Below are 10,155 nucleotides of genomic sequence, written 5' to 3'. Positions count from 1 at the left end.
ACCGGCCGAAATTAACTCAGTTTCTGTGAATTTGAATACTACCAGTCACGCACAACATACAAAATAGTGTTGATTTTTCATACAGTAACATGACATGATATTATATGATATGATATGATATGATATGATATGATATGATATGATATGATATGACTGTTTATTTCACAAACGTTATATACATTAAAGTTGAAATCCTGATCAAATAGTGAATTTTAGCAAGTTCTAACTCTGGTGAGGACCATAGAACATAGGTATACATACCTAGTCGAGTCTATGGTCCGTAATGATTATTTAGACCAAGCTTGTTGCGAGATACAGCGAAGAGTGACAGAAATCACTTCTATTAACAAATGTTAACAACAAATGCGGATAAATATACATATTGCTGAGAAGTTAAAACTCTTTCTCAGTATGCCATGTAGGCATAAATAAGCAGATCTATAGAAAATAATGAAAAATACATTGTATAGCACAGACAAATGCACAGCGAGAAAAATAAAATATGGATGGAAATACAAAACATTACTCTGGCCAGGAGATATCTTTTCAGATGTTTTTAAAGTGATGTCTACTATTAATATGTTTTATGGCTGGAGGAAGGGAATTCCAATGCCGAGTTGCTGCATATTGAAAGTTGAGATGGTTGACCGTGAGCTTTACTTTGGAAACTGGCAAATTTCCGCTGATTCTTGAGCGAATTGAGTAATTGTGGGGAACAGGACAAGGTAAATCTATCTGCATAGTGGCCTGTATTACGATCATAGAGGAACAAGCAGGACTGTTGTTTGCAAAGTGCATGGATGTCAAGGATACCAAATTTGGCGAACAGGGGAGCTGAGGGGGCATCAAAAGCAGAAACAAATTAACCTGACAAGTTTCTTTGAATAAGGAGAAGCGGTTTTAGGGTGGACCGATAAGCATTCCCCAAAATTTCGAGACAGTACATAAGGTGGGGCAAGATGAGACTGTTATATAATAAAAGAAGAGCAGTTTTAGGAACATTGTGGCGTATACGTGAAATGATGCCAACTATGGGACTAATCTTACGTCGTATTCTCTCAATGTGAGCTTTCCATGTTAATGAAGGGTCAATCGATACCCCCAAGTAAGTTGTTAAGGACACACCATTTATAGTCGTACTACCAACAACTATTATGATCCGTGAACATGTATCTGCTTCTGCTAAGTTTTATAATCATGTAATTAGTTTTCTCAAGATAGTCCGGCAGCCAGTGGGGTAAACCTTGCTTTGTGGTCTTAAGTCTTTTTCTTGGTGGATTTCGTTTGTCAAGAACGCCACAAAAAAGAATTTAATTACTGGCCCTCTGTCAGCATTGAGCAATTGGAGAAAATTAGCATAATCAAAATGGCCGCCAGCTTATTGCTTTGTATGAGAAAGAAGACTCAAATGGCTTTATACATATTGTAACTTTGTTTTTTCTCGTTACATCACCAAGCAGATGCTGACGGCAAACTGGAACATAAATATTGGTATATATTATTTGAATGGCATGCTAATTTGCATAATTTCAAGATGGCGGCCAACTGTAAACATGTCCGGCAGCCAGCTGCTAGTGGGGTTAACCTTGCTTTGTGGTCTTAAGTTTTTTTCTTGGTGGATTTCGTTTGCCAAGACCACCACAAAAAGAAGTATTACTAATGGCCTAATGTCAGCATTGAGCAATTTGAGAAAATTAGCATAATCAAAATGGTTGCCAGCTTACTGCACTTTGTATGAGAAAGAAGACTCAAATGGCTTTATACATACTGTAACTTTGTTTTTCTCGTTTAATCACCAAGCAGTTGCTAACGGCAAACTGGAACATAAATGTTGGCATATATTATTTGAATGACATGCTAATTTGCATAATTTCAAGATGGCGGCCAGCTGTAAACAATTCTTTGTTAAGCGTAACTCTACATTATTATCATTTACTGTACTTTGTGCAGTTATTTTAACACAGTAGCTTTTACATCACTGTTTTAATAGTTGCACGTACATAAACTTCTTTTTCTGTTGCAAATTTAATGTTGATAATCAGACATGTAAGCAGTTGGCTAGTTTAGCCTTCGCCCATTGTCGAGTACTTGTCTGTTTACTTGTTAAAAGATATAAAGTGATGCCGACAGTGTTCAGGTAATTGTGTTTCACTCTCCCAAGAGCCTCTGTTATGTTTCTAAGTAAGTTAGTGATCTTTAAGCCTTGGCTAAAAACCAACCTGAGTTGTGATTTTCTAACCGAAACAATGATTAAGTAAGGTGGGAACTTTTTCCTAGCTCGACTATCAACTCATTTTATGTACATTTAAGAAAAAAACGTTGTGATTTACGCTACTTTCGAGGTTGATATGGAATCTGCTAACGTCACATTGAATGCATGATTAGCCACACTTTGTGTATCAGAAAAAGACTATGGGTTTGGAGTACAATGACTTATAGAAGATATTTCCAAAGTTACTCGGGTTCTCTAACGGTAAAAAGGGAAGGCGGTTCAACACACCATACTATATTTGAGGATGTTCAATTTTTTCGTATGTTACTCTTAATATGTGTATTTTTTAGGGGTTTAATTTATTTTGGATGTACTATGACGATTCGTCGTTCAGTGTGTAGTGTCAAAAATCATTTGTGATCCATTTTAACGTGCATTTCGAAACTCTTAAATGTGAGTTCTTCTTCAGTCTCTTAATATTGTTATCCTTATTTTGTTCGTGTATGACCTCTAGAATTACATAATTTTGTTCATTTAGTAACGAAACTATTATTGATATTTTGGATCTGAATCCCATCCAGTGTGAGATTGTATATTTGTATTGTCTGTGTATGGCCTGTTTTCCTTTGGACGTTGTTGAACTCTCTTGTTCTTTACTTATGTGTTTATTTGGATTTTTTCTTTTTTTCGTTGATCCTTTGCGTTGATTTTGGCTCTTACTACTAGTTATTCATCTTTTAAGTTTTGTTTCTCTTGTATGCTATTATTGGTTTTTCAGGGAACAAAAACTGAAGACGTTCATCGCTTTCAATTATTTTCAATTTTCTTGTTAGTGCTATTATATCGTTTGTTCTAATCTGTGGACTGTATTTGGTTGCGTATGTATATTTGTTTTGTTATCATCGATTTTCCCTAGTTTGAGGTGCGATTCGCACTTTGTGTGTCCAACTTCCTTTTTCTGATTGTGCGATTTATGTGGTCTTATAACCTTGTTTTTGTTTTGCTTTTGTTTTTTGTTGAAAATTCAACCTTCTTGTCAAAGTCTTGGTTATTATTATATGTTGTTACACGGGCATATCTCAGCAATTTACCTTAATTAAACCAGTAAAAATACCTTTTTAGGGTCGCACGAGTTTCTGGATAGATATTGAAATGGTCCGTTATTTTGGTGTGAGTTTTTGTGTCGAGAATTCTCCCTTAATGTATCGTTGACTTTGTAAATCATTAATGACACTTTGAGGAGAATACTCTATTGTATATTTGAAAGTTCAGTGTTACTTATTGATGTTAGCCATAAATTCACATTCAGCTCAGTTTCTTTTCCCGTATAGATCATGAAAACATCATCTCTTAATCATTTCCAAAAGGAAAGTCTGCTTCTGTGTAGTTTAATGACCTCAGTTTCAAGGTTGTAGAATGTTTGTATCAGTGATTTCCGGCGAAACTGGTGAACCCAGGCTACAGCCACAAATCTGATGATAGACGTTTCTGTTAAATTCAACCGTGTTATGTTGCAGAAATATTGTTAGTCATTCTTTAGTGGAAAGCTTCGATCTTTTCTTTATATTTTACAGCTGTAATTGATAGTTGATACTGAATCAAGTGCGTTTGTGACAGCTTGCTTCAGTTTGTGGAGTATTTGTGTACATCGAGATTACATCCATAGTGACTAGTAATGCATTATGTTGTATTGTTATCTTGCTTAGTTTGTTGGTAAAGTCCGTTGAGTTTTTAATGTACATTGGCTGGTTTTGTACAATCAGTTTAAAGAAATAGTTTATCTTATGTACTCCGATATTTGTGTGTTGGGCTAGAGCAGCCATAAATAATTTGGATCGTGACGACATTGAGTTTGCTGATGCTGGTGACTTTTTTAAATTTTTGGAGTGGATACTGCGTTGGTGTGCATATTATGTGTATTCAAGGGATCATGATATTTGAACTTATCATTTGTCTATTTGTTTATTTTAGTACATGTCCGTGTAGTTTTCTGGTTGTGTTGTCGCTGTCATTTACATGCACTTTTGTATCGTAATCTCTTTTGGCTTAAAAGTCTGTGACTTTCTTCAATGTAATCTGTTTAATTTGATATTGCCATTCCATTTCCCCAGTCTTTATCTAATGGTTTTATAGTAATGTTATGGTTCAATTTGATAGTGTTTTAAATGCATTTTTTCTGCCTATGTTATGTTAGATTTGGTTGTATTGAAATGAATTTCGGAATTTTCCAGGGATAAATGTTAAGCCTCTATTCAATGTTATTTCAGGAGTTAATAGTTTAACACAATTGGAACTAATTTGGGATAATTGGATGGTGACGTAATGTCGATTTAATCTTCAAATGTAATCTAATCTGCTTTTCTTTCATATTACACACTTTTTTATGAGTAATTTGCGATACTGCAACTTCAGCTCTATGGCACCGAACATGTACACTTTTCAGAAATTCGCAAAATATGAAAATCCAATTATCCCAAATTAGTTCCAATCGTGCTGTTTATATTCCGAGAGATTCTTAGGGATTTGTATTTGGTACGCCTGTTTGCGTCTTATTTTTTGTTTGTTTCTTTAATTAATTCTTTTCTTTTGCTTCCATTATCAGAGAAGATTTCCTCAATCTGTTAAATTTTCTCTGTGTGTATTTTGAATATGATGGCGGCCTGGCCATCGTATTTCAATGGTAGTTCTTTGGCTGAAAATTTGGTGGCGCTGAAAAAGAGCCCTTTGGTTTGGTTTGGGAAGTAGTTTTTTGTACGTAACAACTTATATTTTGAGTTATGTGTAAGTTGTTATTTGACTTCTTCTTCGAAACGTCCGAGGAGCTTCTTTGCTTGTTGTATTTGGTCTCTTTCTGTTAGAGATTGTACTCCTTGTAAGACTGTTGTGGTATTTTCGTTGCCAGTTATTGGACCGCTTATATTTGCGTTCGGGCACGTGTTATTGTTGAGAGAGCTGTATGAAACACGGAGCCTACTTTTACCTCGTTGTAGACTTTTTGTTTCGGCATAGTGTCCCAACACTGTGTCCAAAGTTATAGAAGACGAAAATATTAAACATATTACGAGTAACATAGGAAAACACTGAATATCCGCAAAAATAGTATGGTATGTGGAGCTGCCTTCCCCTTTGCCGCACCAATTCATTTAGCATTCATTGTTGCATTGTTTAGAATCTACTTTGGTTCAGTTCAAGCTTTCCTATAAAATTTGGTTTATGTGTTAATTTATGCAAATGAGTATTTAAATTTATTCATCTATGATTACTTACCTTTTTTAGTTGAAGCACTAATAGAAATGTGCTTTTACTAGCAGACTTTAACAATATAAAGCCTACTTCTACTGCTTCCAATGGTAATTTGTGATAATTTTATGTTAATTTATGCAAATGAGTATTTAAATTTATTCATCTATGATTACTAACCTTTTTTTAGTTGAAGCACTAATAGAAATGTGCTTTTACTAGCAGACTTTAACAATATAAAGCCTACTTCTACTGCTTCCAATGGTAATTTGTGATAATTTGGCGGCCATTTTGTTTATGCTAATTATCTAAAATTGCTCAATACTGACAGAGATCCAGTAACTATTTTTTTCACTTTGGTTATCTTGACTAGCAAAATCCGGTTTAAAAAAACTTAAGACCCTAACACAAGGTTCAGGACAAACAGTGGATTTGGCTGCCGGACTAAGACTAATAGTGAGCTTATTTGCTCGACACCATAAACACAGCTTGTTAAAATGGTCATTTAAATCATCTTAGTCAACAGTTTGGGTATCAACGGATCTAGAGAGGTTAGTATCGTCCGCATAAAGACGAAAGCTGAAAGCATCAGTTTAGCAAGTATTATCATTGATGTAAAGGAGGAAAAGGATAGGTCCAAGTATAGAACCTTAAGGCACACCACATTTCAACTGCATTGGGGATGACGAGTTTCCATCTATATTAACCACTTGTTGCCGATTTTCAAGATAGCTGTCGAACCAATTGAGGGTGCGTCCTCTGATACCATAGTGGGAAAGTTTATGAAGTAGAATGTCATGATCAATCGTGTCGAAAGCCTTACGTCAGTCAATAAAAATACCAAAAGTGATATAACCTTCATCCATTTTGTCAGAGAGATCAGATACAAGATCGGCAAGAGCCAGTTTGATGCTGTAATGTTTCCGAAAACTATATTGAGTACTAATAAGGATGTTGAATTTATCCTGAAAGGACTACAGCTGGTTTTGAACTACAGACTCAAAAACTTTACTAATCATGGGTAAAATTGATATAGGCCTGTAGTTCCCAAGATCAAGAGCAGAACCCTTTTTGTAGAGTGGGATAACCTTAGCATTCTCCAAAGTATCTGGAAAGATGCCTGAAGTCAAAGAGCAATTTACAGAGCAATTTATGGCCACTTTTCCTCGCCAGAGAGACCGCAATCTTGTAGCATATTTAACAACGTGTAGCGAGGTCGGACGTGAAAATGAGGGGCCACGAAAAACAACAAACAAACAATGAAACAAGGTATTCAAGAACAGGGGACTTGAAAATCCCAAAGTGTCGTCGGGGCACTTCTACCACTTTTTTATTCAATGCAAATCATATAAATATATCACCCTAATGGGGCAGAAAACGCGATTCTTTCATAAACCCATATTCTGAGGTTATTCAATGAACGGCTGTGTAAATGTTACATAGCCAAACAGATATAGCTACATTTGTGTCTATAATTTTCACAGTTTGCCTTGTAGACTCTAGTGTATATTTTTGCGAAATTCCATAAGACCGTTTTTGGTACACATATCCCCATAATTCCTATGTTCTAGTGAAGAACATTTATATCAATATGAATTATAAAACACATATAATGGCACATGTGCAGATATATCTAGTTCTGTACGGGACAGAAATTGTTTGTAGAGTCCCCATTGACAGCCATGTGCAACATATTTATTATATAGACTGACAGACAGACAGACAGACAGACAGACAGACAGACAGACAGACAGACAGACAGACAAATATGTACACCTAATAACAATAGGATCTAAAGGGATAGGCTAGTACTCGACGTTTTTACATCATGGAGGGGCTCTAGAAATTTCAAAAACAAAAAGCTCAAAAACGGAAAAGGATATCGGATATGTTCAGTACTCACCTCAATACGGTATTTAAACAATGGAGTTTTCTTCGTTTCTGTGTAAATTCAATATGATAAACGTAGCCACAAGTGCGCCAATGTTGTGACTGAAAAATTTGAAAATGCGACCTCAAGATTCGGCTTTTTTTTCCATTTGCCGGTATTTAGATAAATTTTCCTCTCTCGTAACAACGCCATAAATTTGATGATACATTTTAATGGGCGAACGTCTGATAGCATATTCTTTGCATGAGTGGAGATGCCAACTTTGCATTGCGTAAAATGTTGTTTCGTTTATGCTGCTTCTTATTAATTTCAAAAAGCCATTGTAATAATACAATAATAACTGATGAAATTTAATTACAATGACACGGTTTCTGGGCAACGGTATTTGGATGTGTAGCGGTAAAAATGTTAAATTGTCAGCAAATAATACAATAAATAATTAAATTGTGAAACTTAATTTCCATGACACGGTTTCTGGACACAAATATGTAGTAGAAAAAAACGTTTTATTATAATTGTTTTTTTATTTTGTTCTAAATTACCAATTAGCTCAACAGGTTTGTAATTACCATATAGGTTTACCGAATAAACGGTCATTTTTATTTAAATTATTTCTCTTTCAACTTTATTTTCCCTTTTCATGATGGTACTTTTCATCAAGAAACTAATAGTAATTATTTTGTCGCAACAATTACATACCATATTGTAAATGTTATTCCTCAATAATCAGCCATTGTGTTTGACCAAAGTAATTGTCATGAATTCTTTGTTTTGTGTCCACCCAAACTTCCGAAAGTTCAAGCGGGTTTCTGGCGGTTGAAAAACATAATTTCTCATAAAATTATACACACGCAAGTAATATATTTGATCGTTTCCATGAAACATACGTAAACGTAGGTTTGTAGGCGGAACAGCTTCGCTGTTTAGCTCTATATAAACTAGATGCACATTCACACATGCATTAAATGCTACAAACATTGAATGTTGAATTGCTGTTTAACTCGATGCAACAAATTATTATTATATTGATTATCATATTACGTAAGGCTTTTAGGAGACTGTCTTCCAATTATTCGCACTGGATTTTTCTTTAAATATTCTTTAGCTACTTCATTTAAATTATCTTCATCCTCCCAGGTGTTATGTTTGCTAGCAAAGTTTTTCCACTTTACCAAGAATTGTAATTTTCCATTTCTATAGCACCCTTTAAGAATTTTTTCTACCTCATAATATTCATTTGTGTCTGATTCACCTTCGCTTGTTTCATCAGTCTGATTAGTTAGAGTCGTCCTAGGAGTAAAAGATTTTGAGTTCGAATTATTTTCTGTTAGTCTATGGTATGAACTCTCAGGTCGATTATCATCGGAATTTTCGGAATTTTGGAGATCTACATTTTGGTCTACATCAGGGCTGGTATTAGTCGTGTCATTTTCATTGACAGTTGTATGTTCATCATTGATTAATTCATTTTCACTATTCGACTCAGAGGTGTTAGAATCGAATTCAGATGGCCGTAAATGAGCTCTCTTAAGCCGGTTAAAATGAACAATCCTTTTGTAGTTCCTATCACTATTGTAAAATCGAAGCTTATAATTAACTGGACCTATTCTCTCTGTGACAATGTATGGGCCGGTTCATTTATGTACAAATTTCCGATTAACTCCAGGTTTAATTGATGGTTTATATAGATAAACTGGATCGCCAACTTCGAAATTTTCTTTAGCTGTGGCTCCCCGATCATATTTTCTTCATTGCTTTCTGATACTGAGTAATATTTTTCTTAGCTATCTTAAGGTAAAGTACTACGAATTACGTCAAAATTAAGTTGTGGTGTCATTTTCTTGAAACTTTGCACAAATATTCTTGGAAGTTGTGCAAGTGCAAAAATGAAATAAAAAATGGGGGTCACCACTCTCGTTTCCATAGAAACGGACGTTAAAATGGCGTCGTTAGAAATAAATAAAAATGATATAATTCACTTAAACTAAAGAAAGCATTTATAAAACGCTTAGCAATTGAGTTAATTTTAATAAATACCAAGACTTAAGATCCATATCTATCGAATGTATAGTTTTCATGATGTTTGTGAAGAAATTTTAACATAAGTATCGATTACAAAATGACGATATCGAAATTATATCACTACATAATTTTCGAACTTTCTTCCTGTCGCTTTGAATGGTGTCATTTTGACCAAACTTGGCGAATAAACTCCTGACAAAATACCATTTAGTTTACACTTTTAATAAAAGGGTGTCACCACGCTACTTTTTACAATATCTCCAGGTGAATGGGTAATTTGCGCCATAATAATGGGAGAGAAATGTTAATTTTTCGCTCATATGGAATAAAAACCAGCTTCCTAGGGGGTCAAAATATGACAAGGTTATAGGTGACATGTATTTCTAAGATACTGGGTCCAAAAATTAGGTAAAAGCGCAATTTCAACAATGACAGGTGATGTTAAATACATGCGCTACAAAATAACCCATTTGCGGCAGGCTGGAGTTAAATCTGCGCAGAAACGTTCTAAAGCGTGTGCGCGTCAGAATTCGTTGCCCTTTACCTTAAATGCAATATTACGTTTTGCCGCCATTACTTTCATATGAGTATCAATATTACGTGTTCTACCTTCTACAGGCTGAATTTCAACATCTAAAGGGAGCACTGCTTCTCTGCCAAAGAGTAAAAAGTATGGACTGTACCCAGTTGATTCCTGGGGACTCACTCTATATGCAAATAGTACTGAACTTATAAATCTATCCCAATCTTTTTGTTTTTCATCAACAAACATTGAAAGCATATTAACTAA

Source organism: Ptychodera flava, chromosome 18, assembly GCF_041260155.1.
Source record: "Ptychodera flava strain L36383 chromosome 18, AS_Pfla_20210202, whole genome shotgun sequence".
In the NCBI taxonomy this organism is placed as follows: Eukaryota; Metazoa; Hemichordata; class Enteropneusta; family Ptychoderidae; genus Ptychodera; species Ptychodera flava.
The sequence above is the reverse complement of the archived record's forward strand: the minus strand, read 5'-3'. Positions refer to the sequence as shown.